Source organism: Macaca nemestrina, chromosome 4, assembly GCF_043159975.1.
Source record: "Macaca nemestrina isolate mMacNem1 chromosome 4, mMacNem.hap1, whole genome shotgun sequence".
Lineage (NCBI taxonomy): Eukaryota > Metazoa > Chordata > Mammalia > Primates > Cercopithecidae > Macaca > Macaca nemestrina.
The window spans coordinates 144919977-144936981 of record NC_092128.1 but is presented as its reverse complement, the minus strand read 5'-3'; the positions used below and the strand labels follow the sequence as shown (position 1 = coordinate 144936981).

General features: G+C 48.6%; 1 protein-coding gene across 4 annotated transcripts in view; it reads left to right on the top strand.

The window, feature by feature from the left end:
• The window catches only part of GALNT17 (polypeptide N-acetylgalactosaminyltransferase 17), a 606009-nt gene that overhangs the window by 250752 nt on the left and 338252 nt on the right, over positions 1 to 17005 (top strand). The window lies entirely within an intron of this gene.

Genomic DNA, 17005 nt, shown 5'->3' with positions numbered 1-17005 from the left:
TGCTTGGCAACAGAACCGGGGCCAGTCACTGGCCTGTGACCATGGTGTTGCGGGGGCGGGACTCACACTGACAGTGATGTTCTCACTGGATGTGTGGACTGAGTTCATCCCTTCCTGCCCTGCTTCTGAAGGAAGGTGTTAAAAGGTATGAATTCTCTCCCCAGCAAAAAAAAAAAAAAAAAAAAAAAAATCAAGGTTCATGCACCCACAATGATATGGTTTGGTTCTGTGTTCCCACCCAAATCTCATCTCTAATTGTAATCCTGATGTGTCAAGGGAGGGACCTGTGGTCTCCACGTGTTGAGGGAGGGAGGTGATTGGATCATGGGGGCAGTTTCCCCCATGCTGTCCTTGCGATATAGTGAGTGAGTTCTCACGAGATCTGATAAGCGTTTGGAAGTCCCTCCTTCCTTCTCTCTCCTGCCGCCTTGTGAAGAAGGTACTTGCTTCCCTGTTGCTTCTGCCATGATTTTAAGTTTCCTGAGGCCTTCCCAGCCATGTGGAGCTGTGAGTCCATTAAACCTCTTTCCTTTATAAATTACCCAGTCTCGGGGATAGCAGTGTGAAAACGGACTCATACAATGTCTTGCATTCAGTGTCTAGGAGTTTTGCAGGGGCTCCATAGACCACAAAATATCTCATGCTTTAAAGCAGGCTAAATCTTGATGTGTGAGCATTGCCCCAATATAACTAATAGGCAGGGCACACTTGGACTCAAATGCTAGAGTAGACGGTTTGTCTGGGAGACTGCTCTGTGTGGGAACTGAGCTAATGAGGTGTGTTGTTGCTTCCTGGAAGAACTGCAGAGCTCAACTGGAGGAAATTTAACCACTCAGCAAAGTGTGCATTTTTCCTAATAATGAGAGCTCCAAAAGCGGGGCCTCGCACCTCTCAGTGATTCTGACCCCCATCTCATTTTGCGAGGTTTGCTGTTGCCAAAAATGATACCACTCTTTCCCGAGATTATAGGGAAGCCTTGATGAGGAGGGAAGCAAAAAGGGAAAATTGGGCTGGTTAATGCACTTGACCCAAGCAGCTTTCAGAGTTTGAGCCCTGATTAGTAAATCAAGGGAGACAGAAGTGTGGTTGTGTTCAGGATGGTATCTGTTAAGTGTTGAGGTGCCATCACTGATGCTTTAATTGAGGTAGGAAATAAGTGATGCCTTTGATCATAAGAGAAGCAGAGGGAATAAATAGGAAAGGGATTTTCATTTGTTCATTCAGTAACCATTTATCTGCCAAGCATTGTACTGGGCTCTGGGGGAATAGAAAGAATTAAGACCAGTCGCTGTGGCTCACGCCTGTAATCCCAGTGCTTTGGAAGGCGTACGAGGAGGGATTGCTTGAGGTCAGGAGTTTGAGACCAGCCTGGGCAACATACTGAGACCCCATCTTTTAAAAAAAAAAAAAATCAACCAGGTGTGGTGGTGCATGCCTGTAGTCCCAGCTACTTGGGATGCTGAGACAGGAGGATCGCTTGAGCCCAGGAGGTCGAGGCTGCAGTGAGCTATGATTGTGTCACTGCATTCCAGCCTGGGCGACAGAGCAAAACCCTATCTCTAAAAAAGAAAAAAAGAGCGGCTGAGCATGGTGGCTCAAGCCTGTAATCCCAGCACTTTGGGAGGCCGAGGTGGGCGAATCACAAGGTCAGGAGATCGAGATGATCCTAGCTAACACGGTGAAACCCTGGCTCTACTAAAAGTACAAAAAATTAGCCAGACATGGTGGCAGGCGCCTGTAGTCCCAGCTACTCCGGAGGCTGAGGCAGGAGAATGGCGTGAACCTGGGAGGTAGAGCTTGCAGTGGGCCAAGATCGCGCCACTGCACTCCAGCCTGGGCGAGAGAGCGAGACTCTGTCTCAAAAAAACAAACAAAAAACAAAAAAAGAAAAAGGATGCTGTAGCTCCTGAACGCCTGCACCCTTGGAGTGGGAATGACCAGACTGAAGACTGCCATGATGGCAGCCCGCAAAGGGACAGAAAGTAACAAAGGAGAAGTGCCTGATACAAGACTGGGCTTTGGGAAGGCTGAGGTTGGAGACCGGAGGAAGTGCCTAACAGGAGAAAGGCAGTGTTGGGCAGATAGAACAGTTTGTGTGACTTGAGAGACAGCATTCTCAGTTCTAAGAAATAATAAATTCATAGTGGCTGGAGAAAGGGCAGGGAGAGGCGATGAGGTTGGAGAGAGGGATTGGGTTCAACTTGGGTGCCAAGCAGAGGAATTTAAACCTAATTCTGAAAGCTTAGAATTAGGAGAGGCCAGGAGATCGTTTAAGTAGAGGAGTGACGTGATCATGTGTGTACTCTAGAGAGGTCATTCTGGTCGCAGTAGTGTAGGTGGGATGGGGTTGGAGGCAAGGGACCAGTTAGGTGGCTTTTGGTGTCATTCAGGAGGTAACCAGTGAGGACTGGAATTAAGGCGGTAGAAATGGAGGAGAAGGGACCAATGTCATATAGAGATCCTGAAAATGGCAGAATCTACAGGATTTGGTGACTGATGGGCATGGTGAGGGGTCATGACTTGAGTTTGACGCCTGAAGAGACAGGGTGGTGGCCTTCAGCAAAGACACGGTGGTACAGAGAGCAGGTTTCCATTTTCGGCATGCTGAATTTGGGATGTTTATGAGCTCTCCACGTGGAGATTTGTGGGGTGGGGGGGGAGCTGAAGTTTCAGTGAAGATCCAGGCTAGAGATGTGGGTTTGGGAGTTGCCAGGGTACTTGGAGCTGTAGACTTGCATGAGGTCACCCAGGACCCGTTTATGAAGAGAGAACAGCAAAGGGCAAAAGAAGGAGCTTGAGGATTTGGGGAATTTAAAGGAAAGGGTAACCTGTGCACCAAAACCAGTGGCCAGGGAAGATCCCAGAGGAGAAAAAGCGCAGATAGGAATGGGGGAGGAATAGTGAATGTCCAGGATCCAAGAGGAAATAGCGATTATACAAGGAGAAGGATGGTGGTGTTGCGTACTGCAGAAAGGATCATGAGCGATGGTGAGGTTGGCAAGGGTCCCTCCAATTCTGGCCATATAGGGTAGATGTCACTGAAAACTTTAACAAGAGCGGTTTTAGCAAAATAGGTTGCACAGGAGCCAAATGCTGTATGAAGCGAGGAGTGAATGAGAGGTAAAGAAGGGAGACAGAGAGGGAAGGGAACATGGCAATTAAGCCAATTAAGACTGTGGAAAAAGAGACGATTTTATTATTATTATTATTATTATTATTATTATTATTATTATTGAAACAGGATCTTGTTCTGTTGACCAGGCTAGAGTGCAGTGGTGCCAACATAGCGCCCAGCAGCCTTGAACTCCTGGGCTCAAGCCATCCTCCTGCCTCAGCCTCCTGAGTGGCCAACACCACACCCGGCTAATTTTTAAAATGTTTTTGTAGCGACAGGATATTGCTTTGTCGCTCAGGCTGGTCTTGAACTCCTGGCCTCAACAATCCTCCTGCTTCAGCCTCCCAAAACTCTGGGATTATAGGCATAAGCCACTGCACCAACCCAATTTTTTACTTAAATGGGAGGGAGTTGAGTAGAAAAGGTCAGCAGAGGGAGAGCAAAGACGCAAGAGAGACAGTGATAGACTAGGCAAGGCCCCGAGGTGGGAGGAGGCACAGTAAGGATGCAGGGGTCAACCTTGAATTCCTGAACTCAGGTTCCATCAAGAGAGGAGGTGAAGACAAAGAATGGGTTGAGAGGTAGGTAAGCTTGCAGAAGGTAAGTGCTTCTCCCATTTCCATTGTGCAGGAACCACCCAGAGAGCTTGATAAGGGTAAACTGCTGGGCCCCACCTCCAGGGATTCTGAGTCCCTAGGTCTGGGAGGAGCCTGGGGATTTTTTTTTTTTTTTTTTTTTTTTTTTTTTTTAACGACAGGATCTCGCTCTCTCACCCAGGCTGGAGTGCAGAGGCGTGATATTGACTCACTGCAGTCTCTGCCTCCCGGACTCAAGGGATCCTCCCACCTCAGCCTCCTGAGTAGCTGGGACTACAGGTGCGTGCCACCACACCCAGCTGATTTTTATATTTCTTGGTAGAGATGGGATTTCACCATGTTGACCAGGCTGGTCTCAAACTCCTGACCTCAGGTGATCTGGCACCTCAGCCTCCCAAAGTGCTGGGATTCCAGGCATCAGCCACCACGCCTGACCTAGTCCTGGGGATTTTTATTTCTGACAAGCTCCCAGACGATGCTGTTGCAGATGCTACAGACCTGTGGACCACATGTGGAAATTAGGGCTGATGGTGTTGATTTCTCTATGGAGTAGGAGGCACAATCCCTTGCAGATAGGGAGGTTGGCCCTAGGAACTTGGCAAAAGGTAGAGGACAGTGAAGGGTAGTGAAATCCAAGATTCTGACCTAGAACAGAAAGAAGCCTGCAGAGCAGGCCAGGCACGGGGGCTCAGGCCTGGAATCCCAGCACTTTGGGAGGCCAAGGCGGGCGAATCACCTGAGGTCAGGAGTTCGAGACCAGCCTGGCTAACATGGTGAAAAACCCCATCTTTACTAAAAATGCAAAAAGTAGCTGGGTGTGGCGGCGCACGCCTGTAATCCCAGCTAATCAGGAGAATCGCTTGAACCTGGGAGGTGGAGGTTGCAGTGAGCCGAGATCACGCCATGGCACTCCAGCCTGGGCTACGGAGCAAGACTCCATCTCAGAAAAAGAAAAGAAACCTGCAGAGCAAAGACTGGAGCTCCTGGAGGTGTCTCCTTTGCAGCTGCACGAATGTGAGACTTGGTCCTGCAGCCTGCAATGTCAGCTGTGTGAGAGAAGGGGAGAAGAGGCAAGGGGGTGGTTCCATCTAGAGCTGGGGTCCTTCAGCACTTGAGGGAAAGAAAGGCAGAGAAACAGGAGAACTGTGGGGCTGGCAAAAGGCAGAGCCTGGTTGAAGGAAGTGTGGAGATTCCAGTTCGACTGGACGAACATGAAACTAGGGAAGGGTTAATAGATTAAAACAAAACAAAACAAAACGACTAGGCGTGGTGGCTCATGCCTGTAATCGCAGCACTTTGGGAAGCCGAGGTGGGCAGATCACCTGAGGTCAGGAGTTCGAGACCAGCCTGGCCAACATGATGAAACCCCGTCTCTACTAAAAATACAAAAATTAACTGGGTGTGGTGGCAGGTGTCTGTAGTCCCAGCTACTCGGGAGGCTGAGGCAGGAGAATCGCTTGAACCCAGGAGGCGGAGGGTGCCGTGAGCCGAGATCGCGCCATTGCACTCTAGCCTGGGCCACAAAAGCAAGTCTCCATCTCAAGAAAACAAAAACAAAAATGAAACAAAACAAACAAACAAAAACAAGTGTCCTGGGGCCTGGAAGTCTAAGTAAGGGTAGGGGTTTTGGGACTACGAGGCTGGAGAACTGGGATGAAGAGAGATTATGACTGTTGAAGTCAAAGGTGGTCTAAGTGCAGCTGTTCTGGGTGTCAGTGAGGTCCAGAACAAGCCCTGGGGGTTGGAGATAATTGCACTGCAATAACCTAAACCAGGTGTGGTCCTCCTGGGCATTCCTGGGTGTGGGTCAGAGGCTCTTAAAGTGGTGACAGGAAGGAGAGATTGCAATGACAAAGTTCTGATGAGGTGTGACACCGCAGTCTGGTGTAATCTTTTCCCAACCAAAGGGCAATGCGTTCATTCGCGTTCCCTAGAGAAAGAGAAGGAATTGAGCAGGGGCAGGACGGGGAGGTAGAGAGAGAGAATGAATTTATTTATTTTTCCCATTTTTTATTGTGTTAAAACATACATAACGTAAAATTTACCGTCCTAACCATTTTTAAGTGGTTCGCTGGCATTAAGCACATTCACATTGTCATGTAACTGCCACCACCATCCATCTCCAGGACGTTTTCCTCATCTGAAACAGAAACACTGCTCCCGATCACAATCACTTCCCATTCCGCCTTCCCTGTCCCCTGATAGCCTCTTTTCTACTTTCTGTCTATGAATTGGACCATTCTAGGTAACTCCTGTAAGTAGAATCATACAGGATTTGTGTTTTCTGATTAGCTTATTTCACCTAGTAATCCTCAAAGTTCATCCATGTGGTAGTATATTGCAGAATTTCCTTCCTTTTTAAAGCTGGATAATATTTCATTTTATATATACACAGTCATCCCCTGGCATCTGAAAGGGATTAGCTCCAGACCCCCATTAGATACCAAAATCCATGGAAGCTCAAGGAAATCCCTCACATAAAATGACATAATATTTGTACGTAAACTACGCATATCCTCACATATACTTTAAATCTAGATTACTTATAATACCTAATGCAGTGTAAATCTCATGTAAATAATTGTTATGCTTATTGATTTTGTATCATTATTATTACTGTTATTGAGACTGAGTCTTGCTCTGTCGCCCAGACTGGAGTGCAGTGGTGAGGTCATAGCTCACTGCAACCCTGAACTCCTGGGCTCAAGCAAGCCTCCCACCTCAGGTTCCTGAGTAGCTGAAACTGCAGGCATGTGCCACTGTGCCTGGCTAATTTTTACTTTTAGAGATGGGGTCTCATTATGTTTCCTAAGCTGGTCTTCAACTTCTGGCCTCTAAGCACTCTTCCCACCTTGGCCTCCCAATTAGTTAAGGCTATAGGTGGGAGTTACTGTGTTTGGCTCTATGTTATTTTTTTCTTTATTTTGGGGATATTTTCCCTCTGTGGTTTGGTTGAATATGAAAATATAGAACCTGTGGATTGGGAAGGCTGACTCCATATACCACATTTTGTTGATACATTCGTCTGTTGATGAACACCTGGATTGCTTCCAACATTTAGCTGCGAATAATGCTCTATGAACATGCGTGTACAATATCTCTTCAACGCTCTGCTTTCAGTTCTTCTGGGTATATAACCGGAAGTGGAATTGCTACTCAGATAGTAATTATTGTTAACGGACCACCATACTGTTTTCCACAGCGGCCGTAACATCCTCCCCTCCCACCAACAGTGCACAAGCGTTTCAGTTTCTCCGCATTCTCTTCAACTCTTGTTATTTTCAGGTTTGTTTTTTTTAAACAGTAGCCATCCTAATGGATGTGAGGTGGTACCTCACTGTAGCGTTGATTTGCATTTCCCTAATGATTAGTGGTGTTGAGCAGAGAGAGGTTTATTTTAAGGACCTGGCTCACACGGTTGTGGTAACTGGCACATGTCGTGTCCGCAGGGTAGGTGGGCAGGCTGGAGACCTTGGGAAGGGTGTCTGGTGGCAGAATTTCCTCTGGCAGTGGAAAGAGACGATGTGAAAATGTGTATGTCCACAGCGTGCTGCAGTTCTCAAGGGTTCTCTCACTGGCTTGCAGCTACTCTGAGGATGTCAAGGTGGTGTTTTCTGACTCCAACCACCTTTTCCATCAGAATCCCACAGTTTCCATCCCATGTTGCCTTGCAGAGCTCTGAGAGTTTGGGGGTGGTGTGTGGTAGAGAGGCCTGAGCGCCTAGAGAGCACGGACCTTCATCAGCGGTTAAAGCCTTTATTAATACTCATGACCTTCTGCATGTTTATGGAGCACTTTGGAAGTGAATAGGAATTAGCCTGGTCGGAATTTGCAGAACCTGGTGTGAGGCTGTCATTCCATTGTGAGTCTAGCTCTTTACTGCGTAATCTCTAAACAAGCTCACAGAGGTTTCCCCTGGAAGGTCGAGGAAGAGTGCCCCTGTGCTCAGGAGAGCTCTGATGTCCCATTTCTCCCTCTGTTGTTGACCATGCAAGTCTGATTCAGTGAGATCCATCCATTCACATCCAGCCTGGAGCTCACCGTCCCCACCTTCCTGGTCCAGCATAGCCCATCTATTACAGCTGTTTGTAGATACTTCGTTTGACACTTAGCATCTCCTCCTTTGCATTGACAACTGCCTTGTTAGAAGTGTTTAATGTGCCTTAGCCCTCATGTCCCAGAACTCCGGGTGATTGGGGTGGGGCAGTGCTTGGTGATCGGTCCCGTCCCTCGGGTGCGGCAGATGTTAGGGCAGAGACTGAGGGGCATCACTGCACTTGGGAGCTAGAGTTGAGGGGAGCAGCAAGGAAGTCCTGCAGATCGGCCACACAGTTGCGCCCACGTGAGCCAAGCGATACCGAGAAACCCAGGTAGACCCTGGAAAGGGAAGCACTCGCCTTAGACCCAAGAAACAAGGACTAGGGGCTGAGCTCAGGCCCTTCGGTCACCTGCCCAGCCGCCTGAGCATGCACAGGTACGCCTTCCATCCCCAGCCCCTTTAAGGTCCTCTTCTGTGTCCCTGCCCTGAGGGATGATGGGGACGACCGAGTCAGGCCTGGGTGCACAGTGGCTGAAGTGCTGCAGTGACTCATTAGCACAGGACTTTTGCAAAGCCTAGAGAGGCTGAGGACAGCCTTGGCTCCTCTCTGCTTGGAGTTCTTCAGTTCCAGGGCTTGGAGGTAGAACACTCTCCCGCGTGAGCTTTAGCCACATTCCCGCCAGCCTTATTAACCCTAGGGGAGGTGGAGATGGCTTCCGCTCACTCATATCTTCTTGATAGGAAATCAAACCTGACCCGGCTCAGGGATACTATGTGGGAGGACTTTGCCCCCAGCGGGCCATGGGCATGGTGCACCTGGCTGTAGAGGACTTTCTCCTAGTTGGGGCTTTTAGGGCAGAGATGAAGAAATCAAGAAATTGGCTGGGTACCGTGGCTCATACCTGTAATCCCAGCAGTTTGGGAGGCTGAGGTGGGCGGATTGCTTGTCAGGAGTTCAAGACAGCTTGGCCAACACGGTGAAACCCCGTCTCTATTAAAAATACAAAAATTGACCGGGTGTGGTGGCACATGCCTGTAATCCCAGCACTTGGGAAGGCTGAGACAGGCGGATCACCTGAGGCCAGGAGTTCGAGACCAGCCTGGCCAACATGGTGAAACCCTGCCTCTACTAAAAATATAAAAATTAGCCAGGTATGGTGGCACACACCTGCAGTCCCAGCTACTCAGAAGACTGAGGCAGGAGAATCGCTTGAACCTGGAAAGTGGAGGTGGCAGTGAGCTGAGATAGCACCACTGCACTCCAGCTTGACGAAGCAAGACTCCGTCTCAAAAAAAGAAGAGACGAGAAGAAAAAAAAAAAAAAATCTCACACAGGAAGTGGTTTAGTGGTTGGGCTGGAAATTGTGTGGAAGTTTGCCCGCTGCAGCCGCCATACCGTGCCTATCCAGGCAGGGGCATTTGGAAGTTTAAACACCGTAAGTTACTGTTCCCATCTTGCTACTTTTCAGACAACGCTGTGTGACTTAGCACAAGTGAATTCACCCCTCTGGGCCCCAGTTTCCTCATCTGCAGAATGGGCATGATACTGCTGCCTACCCCCTACGGTTTACTGTAAGGATTAAAGCCTAGTACATGGGAGCTTCCAGCAGTTTCTGGCATGTAGCCCACACTATGTGTTAGTTATCATCGTCAGCAGCAGCAGCATCATTTTCTGTAGCCTGCTGAGCCTCCTAGGCCCTGTCGTACCTAAATTGTTTTCCAGTGATGGGGATGTTTGGGGAGCTTTTTGTTTTCAAGTTGGCAGACTGGGTCACAAGCATGTTTTTGTTGTTGTTGTTGTTTTTATTTTGAGACAGATTCTCACTGTCACTCAGGCTGGAGTGCAGTAGCACTGTCTGAGCTCACTGCAACCTCTGCCTCCTGGGTTCAAGCGATTCTCTTGCCTTAGCCTCCCAAGTAGCTGGGACTACAGGCGTGCTCCACCGTGCCCAGCTAATTTTTGTAATTTTAATAGAGATAGGATTTCGCCATGTTGCCCAGGCTGGTCTTGAACTCCTGACCTCAAGTGATCTGCCTTCCCTGGCCTCCCAAAGTACTAGGATTACAGGCATGAGCCACAGTGCCCGGCTATAAGCATGTCTTAATACCTCTCATTTTTACCACATTGTGGTCAGGCAAACTGTCTCCTTAAAAGTGGTCCTGTGAGGGCAGGGGTCTGCTTTTGAGACTGCACGACCGGCGCTCTGGGCTTCGATTTCTTCCCTGCTGGAGGCCTTGGGCCTTGACCTACCGTGATTTCAACTGTGATTCTCTCCAGTGATTCCCAGAGGTGCCTGGCTGGCGGGCGGGGGGCGGGGGTAACTGTGGTCAGTCTCAAGGAGTTTCAGAGGTCAAGGAAGCATCCCAGGCATGTGGACAGACAGACAGATGGACAGATGGGCAGTAAGGTGTTCACTGTTCTAGAGATTTCACTTGGTTGGTTATATGTCTCTACTTTCTTTTCTCTATGACAACAGCTTTGCAGAGGATCTGTTTTCCAATTAGCTCTTGAGGAACTTGGTTTTGAATTTCTTTGTAGCCCCTTTCTGGTCTTGGCCATTGAAATTGGTCCAGCCAGGTGCAGTGGCTCATGCATGTAATCCCAGCACTTCAGGAGGTTGAGGCAGAAGGATCACCTAAGCCCAGGAGTTCAAAACCAGCCCGGACAACTTAACGAGACCCTATCTCTACGAAAAATACAAATTGGCTGGGCTGGCAGTGCACCCCTGTGGTCTCAGCTACTTGGGAGGCTGAGGCTCACTTGAACCCTAGAAGTTGAGGCTACAGTGAGCTGTGATTGAGCTACTGCATTCCAGCCTGTGCAACAGAGAGAGACCCTGTCTGCAAAGCGGGGGTGGGGAGAAAATAAAAAAAGAAATTGGTCCAGACCTTCACACCTTAAAATAGCTTTCTGGGTACCAATCTTCTTTCAGGTAAAGGACTGTACATTGCTTACTGACTAGTTATTGAAAGGAAATTTGTGATTTGTGAAACCCAGGTTCAAGTCGGTGTTGCTAGAGGGAGCACACAGCAACCCCCAGGTATAGATGCTGAGGTATTTTGTAGTTTATGTGGCATGCCTATCTCTCTTTGCTCTCTGGGTGTCTTTCACATCTGGAATTTCTTCTTTTATCCTTGCAAGCTTCCAGCCTGCTCTTACTTGCCTGGCTTTTATTTTTATTTTTATTTTTTTTCTTGAAATGGAGTCTCCTCCCGTTGCCCAGGTTGGAGTGCAGTAGTGTTATCTCGGCTCACTGCAACCTCCACCTCCTGGGTTCAAGCAGTTCTCCTGCCTCAGCCTCCCGAGTAGCTGGGACTACAGACATGCCCCACCATGCCCCGCTAATTTTTGTATTTTTAGTAGAGATGGGTTTTGCCATGTTGGCCAGGTTGGTCTCAAACTCCTGACCTCAAGTGATCCGCCCACCTCAGCCTCCCGTTGCCTGGCTTTTATAGCCTGGGAGGCCAACAGGGAGGCAGAAAATGTGTCTGAATCTGTAGGTTTCATTATAGAGAGACGGGGCCAGAAGCCAGGGTCTGAGTTGATGGTTCCCTTCCCTGGATCCTCCTGCCCAGCACTGGCTGTTGCTGGGCCCACCAGAGGGCGCCATGCCGGCCACCCTGGCACTGAGCCCTTGAACGTTTCACCCCTTAGCTCTTCAGGAATGAGAGAATGAGGGAGGGGCTTCTTTCCTGCCAGCGTGTGGGATGTCCAGACACCATGCAGTTTGGATGCACTGTCTGATAGCCCTCAGGCCACAGTGGGAATGGATTCAGCATTATCTCCCAGGGGCGGGAGCATCTGTTTCCGTGCTTTGTGCAATCTCTAGCATGTCTGTGGCCTGTGGGGTCCCCTCTCCCTTCTCCTGTCCACCGTCACCTGCCTTCCTTCACTGGTCTTTCTGCCCTGTTGGGTATTAGTATCTGATTGGAAGTAACGTACGTATCAACCCATGCCTATGTCTACTGTTGGCAGAAAATGCTTACAACTGTTACAGGAAAGGGGTCCCCATCCAGACGCTAAGAGAGGGTTCTTGGATCTTGCCCAAGAAAGAATTCAGGGTGAGTCTGTAAAGTGAAAGCTCATTTATTAGGAAAGTGAAAGAATAAAGAATGGCTGCTCCATAGACAAAGAAGCTCTGGAGGCTACTGGTGGCCCATTTTTATGGTTATTTCTTGATTCTATGGTAACCAAAGGGTGGATTATTCATGCCTCTTCTTTTTAGACCATATAGGATAACTTCCTGTCATTGCCATGGCATTTGTAAACTGCCATGGTGCTGATCAGAGTGTAGCAGTGAGGACAATCAGAGGTCACTCTTGTCACCATCTTGGTTTTGGTGGGTTTTGGCCAGCTTCTTACTGCAACCTGTTTTAGCAAGATCTTTATGACCTGTATCTTGTGCTGACCTCCTGTCTCATCCTGTGACTCAGAATGCCTTAACCGTCTGGGAATGCAGCTCAGTAGGTCTCACCTCATTTTACCCAGCTCCTATCCAAGATGGAGTCGCCCTGGTTCGCACGCCTCTGACAGAACTTGAGCTGTCCATCTTTCCATCTACCCAGCTATTCTGAGCATCTTCAATATATCAGGCAAAAGGCTGGGCTTCGAGATTACTTTTAAAGGCAGAGTCTACCTCCCTAGAGCTTAATGATCAGCAAAAAGAATGCTGATTTTTATGATAATAATTACAGCATTTATATTGTCTGCTGTCAAGTAAATCCGTGAATCTTGGAGGACTCTGGCCTGGGAGAGGTGAATCATTGTTTAACTGGGCGAGGTTAGAAACCTGGGTCCTGACCGGGAACAGAGCCCTGAGTAGGTTGTGTGGGCAGGATCTGGGTGACGGCTCTGGAAGCCTGGCCAGTGGTCATCAGGGAAGTGCAAAAGTGAGCAGAGGAGCCAGGAGGGAGAATGGCAGGGCCAGCCTGGCAGGCTGGACCTTTATTTTACGAGTTAGTGCATAACAGTGCGCCCCCCCAACAAAGGCTGTGTTATACAGATTGCTCCTGTGGGTGTTGGGGGTTTGATCCTGCTGGGGGAAATTTGAAGTTAACCTGCTCCAGGGCTGAGGGGCTGGGGGGATTTGCACATCAATACCTGGTGTTCCGCAGGTAGTTTGTCTCCTATCCCCAGGGACATTTCATGGGCTCTCAAAGCCTGCTGGGGCTGCTTATTCTCTGGGCCCAATAACGAGATGCAGATGAAATGGGAAAGAAGAGAGTTTATTTCTGTAACTGGCTACAGGGAAAAGGCCTGGAAAATATCACCAGACCAACTGAAAATCACAAAGGATTGTAGAACTTGTATACCTTCTGAGCTATGTGTCTGCATGTAAGCGTGCATTCATCTAAATACGTAAGTGATTAGCTATTTCTTTTTTTTTTCTTTTTTTTTTTGAGATGGAGTCTCACTCTGTCACCCAGGCTGGAGTGCGGTGGCACGATCTTGGCTCACTGCAACCTCTGCCTTCCAGGTTCAAGCCATTCTCCTGCCTCAGCCTCCAAGTAACTGGGACCACAGGCGCCTGCCACCATGCCTGGCTAATTTTTTTTTTTTCGTGTATTTTTAGTAGAGACGGGGTTTCACCATATTGACTAGCCTGGTCTTGAACTCCTGACCTTGTCATCCGCCTGCCTTGGCCTCCGATAGTGCTGGGATTACAGGCATAAGCCACCGCACCCGTCCTAGCTTCTTCTAATCTATAACTAAAGTGTGAGTCTTGAAGACCTTCCTCTGGAGCGTCAGTAAATTTACTTAATCTACATGGGTCCATGTGCTGAGGGTGAATACCCTTATCTTGTCTCCTGCTAAATCATGGAGAGAGTTCCTTTAGACCCCCAATAAAACTTGTTTGTGGAGTTCTGGGGAGTTTCTTCAGACCCCCATTGAGAACTTGTTTCATCCTAAATGAGTCCTGTTGAGAATTCCTTCCATTATCTTGTCCTGCTTCAAGGCCCAGGAAAGGCCAGAGCAAAACTCTCTGTGGGCTTTTGTTACATTCCAGCCTTTGTATGAGGACACAGGCTCTTTCAGCTTTTAATATTTAACTTAACCACTCAGCGCTTAAACAGTTGTTACAGAGGTCTGCCTGTTTAGCTGTTAGTAAGACCTGGCCTGCCACAGTTTCACAGACTGAGAAGCTGAGCTGTGGAGAGAGGTGGGGTGAGCAGCGTGCCCAGGGTTACAGATCCCAGGTGGGATCCAGCACTTTTTGCTTCTGAAATCCCCTGTGATTTTTTAAATGGTCACCTGGACCCATGAAAGGGCAGGACTGAGGACCCCATGCCCTGAAGGCTGCTACGTTTCCCATTTCACCAGGGGGCGTTGCCTGCTCCAGCCAAGAGGCTTGACTTACGACCGGATCCTTGATTGCAGTGTAGCCCATTGCTTGTGACTGGAGATGATGGTGCTGGGACTGTACAGTCTGGCCTCATTTCTTTTCAATTTCAAAATCCAGAAACTGTTAAAAGCGAAGGATCAGAGAAACCAGCCCCAGGAAGATATGCACAGAGTCAGTGGGTGTGTAACGTGTGCCCTGACACCTTGTGTCAGAGATGTTTGAACCAGAGAGACTCCATCTTAAACAAGGGCTGGGTGTAATAAGGCTGAGACCCACTGGGCTGCATTCCCAGGAGTTTAAGGCATTCTGAGTCACAGGATGAGACAGGAGGTCAGTACAAGGTACAGGTCACAAAGACCTTGCTGATAAAAGGATGCGGTAAAGAAGCTGGCCAAAACCTACAAAAACCAAGATGGCTATGAAAGTGACCTCTGGCCGTCCTCACGGCTCATTGTATGCTAATTATAATGCATTAGCATGCCGAAAGACTGAAAGACTGTCCCATCAGCTCCTTGACAGTTTACAAAGGCCATGGCAATGTCAGGAAGTTGCCCTACCTGGTCTAAAAAGGGGAGGACCCACAATTCTGGGAATTGCCCACCCCTTTCCCAGAAAACTCATGAATAATCCACCCTTGTTTAGCATATGATCAAGAAATAACCATTTAATTGGGCAACCAGCAGCCCTGGGGGCTGTTCTGCCTATGGAATAGCCATTCTTTATTCCTTTACATTCTTAATAAACTTCTTTTTGCTTTACTTTACGGACTCACCCCAAGTTCGTTCTTGCTCAGGGTCCAGGAACTCTCTCTTGGGGTCTGAATCAGGACCACTTTCCAGTAACACACACACGTGTACAGCGGGTGAGAATGAGCCGAGGTGGGACAGCTGCCACACTACCAGGGATGGGATGGCTGCTGCCGTCTGGCCGAGGGAGTTCCGAGGGACCCTCTGGAGTGCCCTTGTCTCGCGGACCACCACACAGTCAATGAGATGATTCCTGCCAACTGCCCGCCAGCCTGTCAATAATCGCTGTAATCTCCCTGGCAGCCCCCAGAAGTAGATTTACAGCAGTGTGGTAAAAATGAGGCTGCTTGATCAATGCATCCCTGGATGATCTCCTCCAGGAGACACAAACACATACTGTAACAAAACTTTATTTTCTTCTGCAAATTGCCTACATGATTAATACAGCCCGACACAGCCCAAGCTGCTCAGCGTAAGAAACAGCCGTATTTCTTGCTCTCTCTTCAGCTCCGCTCCTCTCTCACTCCGTGGCTTCATCTGTTTTCTTTGTTCTGCTCCCTATTCCGTTGTGCTATATATTGTGCAATCTCCCATAAGGAGAAGAAGGATGCATTAAAGTGCAGGTACCTCGGCACTCCATTCCACTGTGTTTCTCTTTGCTGTTTCCAATGTGGCTTAGGCGTAAGCATAAAATTAAAGTCATCGGTGCTGCCTGGACAGACTCTCGGAGCACCTGTGACTGAGAAAAGCAGAGCACGTTCCCCAGGTACTAAATCGTCTCTTACATCACCTGGAGCCGTGGAGAAGGCCTAAACTCTGTGCTCTGGAGTCCAGACTGGATGAGAGGAATTATTCCCTTTAATCTCTGCGCTCGGGCACGTGAGGGCTGCTGGGTATTGTGAGGGAGGGATGTCAGCAGGTTGTCCTGTCTCCTGTCTCCGGGGAGGTTCTAGGACTTCCCGAAGAAGAGCTGGTGTGCCTTAGGTTGCACGCTCCTCCAGTGTGGAGTCCTGTTCCTTTACTATGATTATTGGCATGGGTGTTTTATTTCCTCTCCCAGAATGTTAACTCCATGATAGCAGGAACCTCTAGTATAATATAATACCAAGCACTTAGTGGGTTCAGTAGATGCCTTCTTTTGGGTTCCCCCAGAAACAGAGCCTGAAACAAAGGTTTGAGTGCAAGTGGTTTATTTTGGAGGTGAAGAAAGCATCACTAGGGGAGTGGGAAGTAAGACTGGGAGGGAAAGGCACCCCCTCTCCAAAGGGTGTGTTATGAAGATTGCTCCTGTGGGTAATGGGGACTTAATCCTGCTTAATCTGGGGCTGAGGGAGCTGGAATATTTGTATCAGGTTGGTGTAAAAGTAATTGCGGCCATTAAAAGTAATGGCAAAGCCCACAATTACTTTTGCACCAATCTAATACATCAATTCCTGGTGTTCTTTTTGTTGTTGTTATTTAGAAACAGGGTCTCATTATGTTACCCAGGCTGGAGTACAGTGTCAGGATCATAGCTCATGGCAGCCTTGACCCCCCTGGGCTCAAGTGATCCTCCCACCTCAGCCTCCCGAGTAGCTGAGAATACAGCCATGCACCACTGCACCTGGCTAATTTTAAATTTTTTTGTAGGTACAGAATCTTGCTATGTTGCCCAGGCTGATCTTAAACTCCTGACCTCAAGCGATGCTCCTGCGTCAGCCTCCTAATGCTGAAATTACAGGTGTGAGTCACTGCACCTTGTCCCCAGTCGTCTCTAGTTGAGAGATTTAAGGGGTGGAGTAATCGCTCAGGCATCAGCAAAGAAGGTTTCAGGCAAGGAAATGGAGGGGCTGGAGTCAGAAGTCGTGCAGGTGTGCCCTGAAGCTCAGGGCACAGGTAGGTGGCACAGGTAGATGCAGGTAGACATATGCCTGGGACTGATGCCTGGAACTCCCTTAGTGATGCTCTCTTCATCTCCAAAATAAACTACTTGCACTCAAACCTTTGTTTCAGACTCTGTTTCTGGGGGAACCCAAATGCAGATGTCTACTGAACCCACTAGAGGTTCTTGTTATCACAGAGCTAACATTCTAACTCACTGCCTGTAGGGTGGTGAGTTTGGGGGAAGTGGGGCTGCATCTGTTAGTGCTCTCTTCCTTAGGGTTTATTCTCAGTTCTTAGCCAAA